Raw genomic sequence first — 14,843 nt, forward strand, 5'->3', positions numbered from 1 at the left:
GCACCCATGGAGTTAAAAGCATGATAAGTTATTCTCTTCTGAAAGCTCACAAAGTATGTTTTTGGAAAACACTCTCCTTAATATTAGTCACGATCCAGGCAGGAGACAGAATCCAAATCAGCTGATTCGAGAGACTAACGGGTTTTATTTTCAGAGATGCTGAGACATTGAGGGAGCCAAAAAGTCATGTGAAAGCACCTAGAGGCCATCACAAGGGAAGCTGCTGCTTCCTGGGGACTGGAGGGACAGGAATTGTCTTCAGAAGCCCAGTGAGAATGGGGGCTGAAAAGAAGGCAGTGTTGGGAGGGTCAGCACCCTCCAGAAAGCGTGGCTGGAGCAGATGATGCCTGCCTCCTTTTTCCTCCACTCTCCAGTTTCCTGGCTGTACTTTCCATTAAGTGAGACTAGACAGAAGCCACCCCGCAGTGGGTCCCAGAGGTGGAGCCAATGGGGTCAGTTTCCAAGACACGGAGCAGAAGGGAGAAGGAAAAGTGGGTGGTAGGAGACAGTGAACAAGCCCTCCCCTTATCTTTGGCATCTAAGAGTACTTTCTATACAAAATGTACTACTTTGGAAAATTATAAATCAAACCTTAAGTGGTTCTGTAATTTTGCTAAAAGTAGAAGTGATTTTCTATAAACATACCCCAAATATAGGTAAACAGAGGGAGAAAGAAAGGTATGTATAAAGATCAGAATTTTCTTTAGGTGGTAACAGGTAAAGAATAAAACAGATGCAATTTGCCAAAGGATTCAGCAAACAGCAAATTGATTCGTCTAACTTATTTAGCAGCAACCATCCATATATTTAGAAACATGGATGCACATTTCACTGGAATGTGGAGTCAAACAAACCACAGAGCCAGAGTCTTGCTAATCAAAGACGACAAGCCACTGCCCTATGCCACACACACCCCTGCACACACATGGGAAACTATGGGACATGAAAGGCCTGGGATGTGTGCAAGGCAGACAGTGCTGGTGGCCAGTGCCAGCAGCAAATGTGGTCCACATGCTCACTTCACCTCAGGGACTCATCCCAGGGCACAGGGTCTGACCAGACCAAGATGACCAAGATGAAGATGCTCAAACCTTCCACCAGTCCCTCCCAGGACAGAGATTAGATTACGTCTGTGTCACAGTTTTGACTTCCCTTGTAGCTCAGTTGGTAAAGACTCTGACTGTAGTACAGAAGACCCACATTCAATCCCTGTGTCAGGAAGATCCCTTGGAGAAGGAAATGGTAACCCACTGATTCTCCCAGTATTCTTGCCTGGAGAATCCCATGAACAGAGGGGCTTGGCAGGCTACAGTCCATGGGATCCCAAGAGTCAGACAAGAATTAGCGACTAAACCTCCACCATGTCACAGTTTATAAAATATTTATTTTTCAAACTTTCTTGTTTGAAACTTGACATTAAGGAATGAGATCACTGCCCCCTCTCCCTTTCCTGGCCCCATCTCTCATGCCTACTTCTTACCACCACTTCTGATCACCACCCTGCTGTGGTCTCCCCCACCAACCTCACAGCCACCTTCCACTGGGACTATGGTTACTAACCCACTCTGCTCCTCTCTCCCACAAATTTACTTTTCCCTCTCCTAGTTGGCTTGAACTAGACAAGTGGTCCCAAAGCACAGCTGCAAAGAAAGTAGCCACTGAAAATGAGCCCTAGGAACCCAAAGCAAGACTCATAGGAAGTTTCTCTATAAATATTGTGAGATGGACTAGAACAGTCACTTCTGAGAGTTTCTATATGATTTAATAAAGAGAATAAGAAATATCTGCTTTTCTTCTTTCTTCTAAGAGTAAAAGTTACATGTAGCACTTATAATAGCTCAAGTAAATTCTCTGGCCTTGAAGGCCCCTCCTGCCACCTGGTCAGTTCTCCTTAGGCTGTAAGGTGGGGCTCCACTTGGCCCCTCAAAGCCATTACTGATGCTTTACCCTGCTTTCCTGAGCAAAGCATCCCTCTCTGAACTCCCACTCAGATCTGAAAATACTCCCAGGATATTACTCATTTCATGACTTAGCAATTAATACATCTATGTTCTCTGGCAGAGATATGATTCTCAACTGTTGAACTGAACTAGCAGTCAAAGAAGCAATAGGAATTACCATATTAAATAGGCACATCATACAGTATCCAAACTTAGAATCAATGAATTCATATATTAATAGGCCATCCTAGATTTTAGGATACAATTTTCCTTTTATATAGCAACCAACTATAAAATATTTCAGCAAACTGCTCATTCAAGTAAATCACAAACTCTCATGGCATCCTATAGCACCAGGTTGCAAAGGATGCTATGAAGCCTAGAAATGTTACCTGGTAATTCTCATTGTCAGTATTATTCAGCCAACAATATTTAATGCTCATTTGCAGTTAGTTGTTAAAATCATCTGCATTACAGATTATTTTAAGGTAATTCTTAAGCATGCACATCAGAGAGTAAAGACACTCATAAACAGAGAATAACTGTTTATCTAGATCTCCTGAGTAAAGACTGGGCAGAATTGCAAATACTTTCTTAGCCAGATATCTTTTATCTGAATAGTACCCAAAACTAATGCATGCTATGTGCTTTGTGAAGGGCTCTGGAGCCAGGAGAGGAAAAGAGAGGTGGAGAATCCATCGTCTCCCATTTCCCACTGATAAGGCTCACTGAAGTCAATAGAGTGAGATGTGCACAGCGAGGGGAGAATCCATCTGCAGAATCCATTTTCTCGCTACTCTAAAAATTCGACTCATCCTAAAAGCTATGTAACTCAGTTTTTCTGTGAAATCAACTTTGATTTTACCTTTATCGCCTCTTTCATGTCTAATTTAATTTCACTCCCTGCCATTTGACATTTAGTACCAGCAATAATTTTAAGAAAGTTTTACCTACCACTTTGCTTAGTATTCATGATAAGCTACACATTTACCTAAACAGACTTTAATATACTAAAGGAAAGGTAAGAACTGGACTTCGTCAAGTGCAAAAGCTGAAGCTGAAAGTGTTGTTCTTTATCCTATTGCCATTTCTCTTTGGTGTAGACAAAGGAAATCTGCAAAGCCTTCAAGAAAATGCTGAATACAGTATATTTTTCTGAATATAGAGGTTGTTTGTAGTTGGCTTTGGGATGAATATTAAGGACTTAACCACAGTGCAAGGTGATTAGGAAGCTTTCTCTTTATATGACTTTATCTACCATTCTATCAACTAGAAGCCTCTATTACCCAGCACTTCTACACTTCGCTGTTCTTTGCTGTCTAGTCCCTAAGTCTTGTTTGACTCTGCAACCCCATGGACTACAGCATGCCAGGCTTACTTGTCCGTCACTGTCTCCAAGAATTTGCTCAGACTCATGTCCATTGAATCAGGGCTGCCATACAACCATCTCTTACTCTGTTGCCCACTTCTTCCCCTGCTCTCACTCTTTCCCAGCATCAGGGTCTTTTCCAATGATTCAGCTCTTTGCATCAGGTGCCCAAAGCACTGTTAGCTTCAACTTTAGCATCAGTTCTTCCAATGAATATTCAGGGTTGATTTCCTTTAGATTGACTGGTTTCATCTTTTTACAGTCCAAGGGACTCTGAAGAGTCTTCTCCAGCACCACAGTTCAAAATCATCAATTGTTCGGTACTCAGTTTTCATTATAGTCCAACTCTCACATCCATATGTGACTACTGGAAAAACCATAGCTTTGACTATATGGACCTTTATCAGCAAAGTGATGTCTCTGCTTTTTAATACCCTGTCTAGGTTTGTCATGCTTTCCTTTCAAGGAGCAAGCATCTTTTAATATCATGCCTGCAGTCATCATGCACAGTGATTTTTGAACTCAAGAAAATAAAATCTGTCACTATTTCCACTTTGTCCCCTGCTGTTTTCCATGATCTGATGGAACCTGATCCCATGATCTTAGCTTTTTGACTGTTGAGGTTTAAGCCGGCTGTTTCACTCTCTCCTTTCACCCTCATGAAGAGGCTTTTTAGTTCCTCTTCACTTTCAACCATAAGGGTGGTGTCCTCTGCATATCTGAGGTTATTGATATTTCTCCTGGCAATCTTGTTTCCAGCTTGTGATTTATCCAGCCCAACATTTCACATGATATACTCTGCATACAAGTTAAATAAACATAGTGACAATATACAGCCTTGACATATATTCTGTGGCATATATCCTTTCCCAATTTTGAAGCAGTCCATTATTCCATGTCCAGTTCTAACTGTTGCTTCTTGACTTACATACTGGTTTCTCAGGAGACAGGTAAGGTAGTCTGCTATTTCCATCTCTTTAAGAATTTCCCAGTTTGTTGTGATCCACACAGTCAAAGGCTTTTGCATAGTCAATGAAGCAGAAGTAGATGTGTTCCTGAAATATCTTTGCTTTCTCTATGCTTCAGTGAATGTTAGAAATGTGATTTCTGATTCCTCTGCCTTTTCCAAATCCAGTTTGTACAGCTGAAAATTCTCAGATCACATACTGCTGAAGCCTAACTTGAAGAATTTTTTAGCCTAATCTTGCTAGCATGTAAAATGAGCACAGTTGTAGAGTAGCTTAAATGTTTCTGGCATTGCCCTTCTTTGGGATTGGAATGAAAGCTGACCTTTTCCAGTCCTGTGGCCACTGCTGAGTTTTCCAAATTTGCTGGCATATTTAGTGAAGTACTTTAACAGTATCATCTTTCAGGACTTGAAATAGCTCTGCTGAAATTCCATCACCTCCACTAGCTTCCTTTGTAGTGATGCTTCTTAAGGCCCATTTGACTTTATACTCCAGGATGTCTGGCTCTAGGTGAGTTGTTGCACCTTCATGATTATCTGGGTCATTGAGACCTTTTTTGTATAGTTCTGTGTATCCTTGACACCTCTCCTTACCTTTTCTGTCCTTTATCATGACCATCTTTGCATGAAATATTACCTTGATATCTCGAATTTTCTTGAAGATATTTCTAGTCTTTCTCATTCTACTATTTTGCTCTATTTCTTTGCATTGTTCACTTAAAGCCTTCTTGTCTCTCCTTGCTACTCTTTGGAACTCTGCATTCTGTCAGATATGGCTTTCCTTTTCTCCCTTGCCCGTCACTTCTCTTTACTCAGCTATTTGTAAAGTCTCCTCAGACAACCACTTTCTCTTTCACATTCCCCTCACCCCCACTTTGGTATGGTTTTAGTCACAGCCTCCTGTATAATGTTACAAACCTTTGTCCATATTCTTCAGGCACCTTACCAAATCTAATCCCTTAAATCTATTCACCACCTCCACTGTATAATCATAAAGGATTTTATTTAGGTCATACCCGAATGGCCTAGTGGTTTGAGCTACTTTCTTCAATTTAAACCTGAATTTTGCAATAAGGAGCTCGTGACCTGAGCCACAGTCAGCTTCATGTCTTGTTTAAGCTGACTGCATAGAACTTCATCTTTGGCTGCAAAGAACACAATCAATCAGATTTTTGTACTGACCATCTGGTGATATCCATATATATGGTCATCTCTTGTGTTGTTGGAAAGGATGTTTGCTACAACCAATGTGTTCTCTTGACAAAACTCTATTAGCCTTTGCCCCACTTCCTTTTGTACTCCAAGGTCAAACTTGCCTGTTGCTCCAGGTATCTCTTGACTTCCTACTTTTGCATTCCAATCCCTTATGATGAAAAGAACATCTTTTTTGGTGTTAGTTCTACAAGATCTTATAGGTCCTCACAGAATCATTCAACTTCAACTTCTTTGGCATTAGTTTTTGGGGTACGTATAGACTTGGATTACGGGGATATCGAATGATTTCCCTGGAAAATGAGCAGAGGTCTTTCTGCCATCTTTGAGATTGCATTTTGGACTCTTGCTGACTATGAGGGCTACTCCATTTCTTCTAAGGGATTCTTGCTCACAGTAGTAAATATAATGCTCATCTGATTTAAATTCTCCCATTCCCATCCATTTTATTCACTGACTCCTAAGATGCCGATGCTCAACGTTGCCATCTCCTGCTTGACCATGACTAATTTACCTTGATTCATGGACCTGACATCCCAGGTACCTATGCAATTATTGTTCTTTACATCATTGGACTTTGCTTTCACCATGAGACACATCCACAACTGAGCATCATTTTTGCTTTGGTACAGGCTCTTCATTCTTTCTGGAGCCATTTCTCTACTTTTTCCCAGTAGCATATTGGACAAGTTCTGACCTGGGGGGCTCATCTTCTGGGATCATATATTTTTACCTTTTCATATCGTTCATTAAGTTCTCAAGGCAAGAGTACTGGAGTGGCTTGTCATTCCCTCCTCCAAGTAGTATTATTTGGTCAGAACTCTTCACTATGACCTGTCTGTCTTGGGTGACACTGCCTAGAATGGCTTGTTGCTTCATCAAGTTATGCAAGCCCCTTCACCGTGATAATTAGCCAAGTAATAACTGACCTAAAGAAAGATGGCCTAAAGTAGGCTGTAGGATGCTAAAATATGTGCTTCCTAAACACCCACATATACATGTTACATGACCCCCAGCCTTGTATCAGAAATCTGAGATTCATCACATTCAAAGTATTTTGAAAATTAAATCCATGAACAGCAAACATGACTGGATTCTTTCTTCTCCTGGGTGTTAAGTAACATTTTTTGACCTCTTGATTTCTACATTGTTCCCTCTAAAACGTTCTCTGGTTTCTCACCACATTCCTCCATGAAAATAGAGGCAATGTCTAGTTTTATTCAATGACAAAGGTGTTGAAAATGCAAGGCATTCTACCACACCAAAAGCAAAAATAACAAGAGAAAATGTGAATTGCATTTCATCATATTTAAAGGCTTTTGTGCTTCTAAAGACTTCATCAAGAATATGAAAAGATAACATAAAATGGGGAAAAAATGTGCAAATCAGATATTGGATAAGGAATTTATGCAGACTTGTGTAATGAACACTTATAACTCAATAATTATTAAATGAATAACTTAACTTAACTTTGCCCAATTAAAAATGGGCAAAGAATTTAAACAGGTAGTTCTATTTGCAATTTTTTAAGGAATCTCCACACTGTTCTCCATAGTGGCTGTACTAGTTTGCATTCCCACCGGCAGTATAGGAGGGTTCCCTTTTCTCCACACCCTCTCCAGCATTTATTGCTTTCAGATTTTTGGATCGCAGCCATTCTGACTGGTGTGAAGTGGTACCTCATTGTGGTTTTGATTTGCATTTCTCTAATAATGAGTTATGTTGAGCATCTTTTCATGTGTTTGTTAGCCATCCGTATGTCTTCTTTGGAGAAATGTCTATTTAGTTCTTTGGCCCATTTTCTGATTGGGTCGTTTATTTTTCTGGAATTGAGCTGCATAAGTTGCTTGTATATTTTTGAGATTAGTTGTTTGTCAGTTGCTTCATTTGCTATTATTTTATCCCATTCAGAAGGCTGTCTTTTCACCTTGCTTATAGTTTCCTTTGTTGTGCAGAAGCTTTTAAGTTTAATTATATCCCATTTGTTTATTTTTGCTTTTATTTCCAGTATTCTGGGAGGTGGATCATAGAGGATCCTGCTGTGATTTATGTCTGAGAGTGTTTTGCCTATGTTCTCCTCTAGGAGTTTTATAGTTTCTGGTCTTACATTTAGATCTTTAATCCATTTTGAGTTTATTTTCGTGTGTGGTGTTAGAAAGTGATCTAGTTTCATTCTTTTCCAAGTGGTTGACCAGTTTTCCCAGCACCACTTGTTAAAGAGATTGTCTTTACTCCATTGTATATTCTTGCCTCCTTTGTCAAAGATAAGGTGTCCATATGTGTGTGGATTTATCTCTGGGCTTTCTATTTTGTTCCATTGATCTATATGCCTGTCTTTGTGCCAGTACCATACTGTCTTGATGACTGTGGCTTTGTAGTAGAGCCTGAAGTCAGGCAAGTTGATTCCTCCAGTTCCATTCTTCTTTCTCAAGATTGCTTTGGCAATTCGAGGTTTTTTGTATTTCCATACAAATCTTGAAATTATTTGTTCTAGCTCTCTGAAAAATATGGCAGGTAGCTTGATAGGGATTGCATTGAATTTGTAAATTGCTTTGGGTAGTATACTCATTTTCACTATATTGATTCTTCCAATCCATGAACATGGTATATTTCTCCATCTATTAGTGTCCTCTTTGATTTCTTTCATCAGTGTTTTATAGTTTTCTATATATAGGTCTTTAGTTTCTTTAGGTAGATATATTCCTAAGTATTTTATTCTTTTCGTTGCAATGGTGAATGGAATTGTTTCCTTAATTTCTTTTTCTACTTTCTCATTATTAGTGTATAGGAATGCCAGGGATTTCTGTGTGTTGATTTTATATCCTGCAACTTTACTATATTCATTGATGAGCTCTAGTAATTTTCTGGTGGAGTCTTTAGGGTTTTCCGTATAGAGGATCATGTCATCTGCAAACAGTGAGAGTTTTACTTCTTCTTTTCCAATTTGGATTCCTTTTATTTCTTTTTCTGCTCTGATTGCTGTGGCCAAAACTTCCAGAACTATGTTGAATAGTAGCGGTGAAAGTGGACACCCTTGTCTTGCTCCTGACTTTAGGGGAAATGCTCTCAATTTTTCACCATTGAGGATAATGTTTGCTGTGGGTTTGTCATATATAGCTTTTATTATGTTGAGGTATGTTCCTTCGATTCCTGCTTTCTGGAGAGTTTTTATCATAAGTGGATGTTGAATTTTGTCAAAGGCTTTCTCTGCATCTATTGAGATAATCATATGGCTTTTATTTTTCAATTTGTTAATTTGGTGAATTACATTAATTGATTTGCGGATATTGAAGAACCCTTACATGCCTGGGATAAAGCCCACTTGGTCATGGTGTATGATCTTTTTAATGTGTTGTTGCATTCTGATTGCTAGAATTTTGTTGAGGATTTTTGCATCTATGTTCATCAGTGATATTGGCCTGTAGTTTTCTTTTTTGTGACATCTTTGTCAGGTTTTGGTATTAGGGTGATGGTGGCCTCATAGAATGAGTTTGGAAGTTTACCTTCCTCTGCAATTTTCTGGAAGAGTTTGAGTAGGATAGGTGTTAGCTCTTCTCGAAATTTTTGGTAGAATTCAGCTGTGAAGGAGTCTGGACCTGGGCTTTTGTTTGCTGGAAGATTTCTGATTACAGTTTCAATTTCCGTGCTTGTGATGGGTCTGTTAAGATTTTCTATTTCTTCCTGGTTCAGTTTTGGAAAATTGTACTTTTCTAAGAATTTGTCCATTTCTTCCATGTTGTGCATTTTATTGGCATACAACTGCTGATAGTAGTCTCTTATGATCCTTTGTATTTCTGTGTTGTCTGTTGTGATCTCTCCATTTTCATTTCTAATTTTATTGATTTGATTTTTCTCTCTTTGCTTCTTGATGAGTCTGGCTAATGGTTTGTCAATTTTATTTATCCTTTATGCGGAGGGAGGTGGGAGGGGGGTTCATGTTTGGGAACGCATGTAAGAATTAAAGATTTTAAAATTAAAAAAATTAAAAACTAAAAAGAAAAAAAAAGAATTTAAACAGGCACTTCTTCAAAGAAGATACAACAATGTCTAATAAGCACATGAAAACTGTTCAATATTGTTAGCATTTAGAAAATGCAGACCAAAATAAGCAGGGTGACAATATACAGCCTTGATGTACTCCTTTGCTTATTTGGAACCAGTCTGTTGTTCCATGTCCAGTTCTAACTGTTGCTTCCTGACGTGCATATAGGTTTCTCAAGAGACAGTCAGGTGGTCTAGTATTCCCATCTCTTTCAGAATTTTCCACAGTTGATTGTGATCCACACAGTCAAAGGCTTTGGTATAGTCAATAAAGCAGAAATAGATGTTTTTCTGGAACTCTCTTGCTTTTTCCATGATCCAGCAGACATTGGCAATTTGATCTCTGGTTCCTTTGCCTTTTCTAAAACCAGCTTGAACATCTGGAAGTTCATGGTTCACATATTGCTGAAGCCTGGCTTGGAGAATTTTGAGCATTACTTTACTAGCTTGTGAGATGAGTTCATTCATGCAGTAGTTTGAGCATTCTTTGGCATTGCCTTTCTTTGGGATTGGAATGAAAACTGACATTTTCCAGTCTTGTGGCCACTGCTGAGTTTTCCAAATTTGCTGGCATATTGAGTGCAGGACTTTCACAGCATCATCTTTCAGGATTTGAAATAGCTTAACTAGAATTCCATCACCACTAGCTTTGTTCATAGTGATGCTTTCTAAGGCCCACTTGACTTCACATTCCAGGATGTCCAGCTCTAGGTGAGTGATCACACCATCGTGATTATCTTGGTCATGAAGAAAGTTGAGCGCCGAAGAACTGAAGCTTTTGAACTGTGGTGTTGGAGAAGACTCTTGAGAGTCCCTTGAACTGCAAGGAGATCCAATCAGTCCATCCTAAAGGAGATCAGTCCTGGGTGTTCTTTGGAAGGAATGATGCTAAAGCTGAAACTCCAGTACTTTGGCCACCTCAGGCAAAGAGTTGACTCACTGGAAAAGACTCTGATGCTGGGAGGGACTGGGGGCAGGAGGAAAAGGGGACAACAGAGGATAAGATGTCTGGATGGCATCACTGACTCGATGGACGTGAGTCTGAGTGAACTCCGGGAGTTGGTGATGGACAGGGAGGCCTGGCATGTTATAGTTCCTGGGGTCGCAAAGAGTTGGACACGACTGAGCAACTGAACTGAACTGAACTGAACTGAGCCACTTTGGAGAATAGTGTCCACTACTAGATTTATGTCCAAAAAAATTAAAACATATGTGCGTAGAAAAACTTGTATATGAATATTCATAGCAGCATTGTTCAAAGTAGCCAAAAAGTGCAACCCCCCCAGAGGTCTAACAATTGATAAACAGGTAAACAAAATATTGTATATCTATGCAATGAAATATTATTTTTCCATAAAAAGTAAAATACTGATACATGCTACAACCATGGATGGATTAAAAACAATACTAAATGAAGGATGCCAGTCACAAACAAACACATATTGCATGATTCCATTTATTTGAAATATCATGATTAAGCAAATCTACAGAGATCTAAAATAGATGAGTTGTTGCTTAGATCTGGGGAATTAGGAAAGAATGGGTAGTGAATGTTAATAGGAGTGGAGTTTCCATTCAGGGAAATGAAAATATCCTAAAGGTTTTATGTACAGTAGTTAAGATATGGAAAGAGCTTAAATGTCCATTGATGGATGAATAAAGAAATCATGCTACGCATATAAGAGAATGTTATTCAGCCATAAAAATTATGTGTTGTTGTACATCCTACCATGTGCAACAACGTGGATGGACCTAGAGGGCATTATGCTAAGTGAAATAAGTCAGACAGAGAAAGACAGATAGCATATGATCTCTTTTATATGTGGAATCTAATGTATGTACATGAAACTCAAGCTCATAGACCCAGAGAACAGATTGATGGTTGCAAGAGGGATGGGAGAAATGGGTGAGTTGTTTTTTGTTTAATAAATTGAAAAAAGCAATTTTAAAGAGTAGATACTGAAAAGAGGATGAGTCACTCCAATGTAGGGCACCCTGGAAGGTCCTGGAAGCAGAGCATTATGCTGTATGGGTCATGAAAGGCAGGCTCCACCTCTCAGGTCACCAGCTGTACATCATAAGCAGCTGAGCCCCAAGATGATTCAGAAGCCCCATTCAGAATTCTCTTGGCTTTATATCATGTGTTTCACCTCAGATCAATGTCCATGTTCAGGAAAATCCTAGAACTGACTGCCTAGAAAAATATTTAATTGAGCTTCCTCCAATGCTTATGTGTGTGCTAATTTGCTTCAGTCATCTCTGACTCTTTGTGACACTAAAGACTATAGCCCTCCAGACCGCTCTGTCCATGGATTTTCCAGGCAAGAATACTGGACTGGGTTACCCTCCTCCAGGGGATGTTCTCAACCCGGGGATTGATCCCGTGTATCCTGCAGCTCCTGTGTTGTAGGTGGATTCTTGACTGCTGAGCCACCAAGGAAGCCCGATTTCTCCTATAGTGCTTATTTTAAAAATACAGAAAAGTATAACTGAACCATATTGAAATATGTAGTCATAGATTATCTGTCCTGGTTTTGGGGGAAGTTACAAATATTAAGTATGCCTAAGAACTGCTGCTGCTGCTGCTAAGTCACTTCAGTCGTGTCCGACTCTGTGCGACCCCATAGACAGCAGCCCACCAGGCTCCCCCGTCCCTGGGATTCTCCAGGCAAGAACAATAGAGTGGGTTGCCATTTCCTTCTCCAATGCATACAAGTGAAAAGTGAAAGTGAAGTCACTGAGTCATGTCCAGCTCTCAGCGACCCCATGGACTGCAGCTTTCCAGGCTCCTCCATCCATGGGATTTTCCAGGCAAAAGTACTGGAGTGGGGTGCCATTGCCTTCTCCACGCCTAAGAACTAGATGGTTTTAATGTTACTTTTAACAAGAAATTAAATAAATTAAAAACAAAATGGGATTATGGTGATGATTGCACAGCTCTATAAATATACTAAAAATCACCAAATTCTATACCTCGAATGAGTGAATTCCATTGTATATAAATTACATCTCAGTAAAGCTGTTTATATACACACATTATTTAACAAATTTAAACATTATTTAACATGTTGGTTTTCTTCCTTCCTTCACATTCAGTCCCTGGAGCAATCTCATAGTTGGAAAATAAAATATGAAAATCCCCAGTGTTTGCAAGAATTTGGAGCTAAAGCAACTTAGTCATCTACAGCTCCCACAGAGTCGCTTTCTGGTTGCCCTGAGGGGATAATAAAAAGTTACTCTGGTTCACCCTGAAAAAAGGCATCTGTTAAGTTGTCAAGATTCTTATTCACACAGGATTGAGTGGATAAAGGGGAGCCCTATACAGTGAGCTGCCTTGGAGCACTGTTCTGCCAACACCACCAGCAGCAACTGGCAACCTGATGTGCTGCTAGACTGGAGTTCTGCATTATGGTTCAAAATACACCTGGAATTTCTTAAAAAGTAAAATGTCTCACGGACAAGTTTTTCTATATAGATTATATTTCTTATTACAAATAAATAATACCAATATTTATGAGAGAGTTATCTAGCTTAGTTCCAATATACTAGCATTAAAAGAAGAGAGAAATATAAACAGCAAAACCCATCATCAAATTGGGTTTTGACCAACATCCAGACTTAAATAACACTGGGAAGTCCCACAACACAACACAACACATCTGGAGTCCCAATTGGGAAAAGGTCCCATGCAGTGGATGCATGGGTGAGACTTCAAAGATTTCAGTGTGGGTTCTGCTTATAATCCCTGGACCCAAACTGATATCATCAGTTCACTTTGGTTCAGTCACTCAGTTGTGTCTGACTCTTTGCAACCCCATGGTCTGCAGCATGCCAGGCCTCCCTGTCCATCACCAACTCCCAGAGTTTATACAAACTCATGTCCATTGAGTTGCTTTTTTGATGATCCAGTGGATGTTGGCAAGTTGATCTCTGGTTCCTCTGCCTTTTCTAAAACCAGCTTGAACATCTGGAACTTTACGTCTCACGAATTGCTGAAGCCTGGCTTGGAGAATTTTGAGCATTACTTTACTAGCTTGTGAGATGAGTTCATTCATGCAGTAGTTTGAGCATTCTTTGGCATTGCCTTTCTTTGGGATTGGAATGAAAACGGACCTTTTCCAGTCCTGTGGCCACTGCTGAGTTTTCCAAATTTGCTGGCATATTGAGTGCAGCACTTTGACAGCATCATCTTTCAGGATTTGAAATAGCTCTACTGGAATTCCATCACCTCCACTAGCTTTGTTCGTAGTGATGCTTTCTAAGGTCCACTTGACTTCACATTCCAGGATGTCTGGCTCTAGGTGAGTGATCACACCATCATGATTATCTGGGTCACAAAGCTCTTTTTTGTATGGTTCTGTGTATTCTTGCCACCTCTTCTTAATATCCTCCACTTCTGTTAGGTCCATACCATTTCTGTCCTTTATTGAGCCCATCTTTGCATGAAATATTCCCTTAGTATCTCTAATTTTCTTGAAGAGATCTCTAGTCTTTCCCATTCTGTTGTTTTCCTCTATTTCTTTGCATTGATCACTGAGGAAGGCTTTCTTATCTCTCTGTGCTGTTCTTTGGAACTCTGCATTCAGATGCTTATATCTTTCCTTTTCTCCTTTGCTTTTCGCCTCTCTTCTTTTCACAGCTATTTGTAAGACCTCCTCAGACAGCCATTTTGCTTTTTTGCATTTCTTTTCCATGGGGATGATCTTGATCCCTGTCTCCTGTACAATGTCACGAACCTCCATCCATAGTTCATCAGGCACTCTGTCTATCAGATCTAGTCCCTTAAATCTATTTCTCACTTCCACTGTATAATCATAAGGGATTTGATTTAGGTCATACCTGAATGGTCTAGTGTTTTACCCTACTTTCTTCAATTAAGTCTGAATTTGGCAATAAGAAGTTCATGATCTGAGCCAGTCAGCTCCTGGTCTTGTTTTTGCTGACTGTATATATCTTTACCATCTTTGGCTGCAAAGACTATAATTAACCTGATTGTGGTATTGACCATCTGGTGATGTCCATGTGTAGAGTCTTCTCTTGTGTTGTTGGAAGAGGGTGTTTGCTATGATGAGTGTGTTCTCTTAGCAAAACTCTAGCAGCCTTTGCCCTGCTTCATTCTGTACTCCAAGGCCAAATTTGCCTGTCCAGGTGTTTCTTGACTTGCTTCTTTTGCATTCCAGTCCCCTATAATGAAAAGGACATCTTTTTGGGGTGTTAATTCTAAAAGGTCTTGTAGATATTCATAGAACCGTTTTAAAACTTAGAATGTTGTTAAGCCTGAAGCTTGGTTGGTCTGACCCCCTCCAAGGGCTCA

This window comes from Capricornis sumatraensis, chromosome 11 (genome assembly GCF_032405125.1).
Source record: "Capricornis sumatraensis isolate serow.1 chromosome 11, serow.2, whole genome shotgun sequence".
In the NCBI taxonomy this organism is placed as follows: domain Eukaryota; kingdom Metazoa; phylum Chordata; class Mammalia; order Artiodactyla; family Bovidae; genus Capricornis; species Capricornis sumatraensis.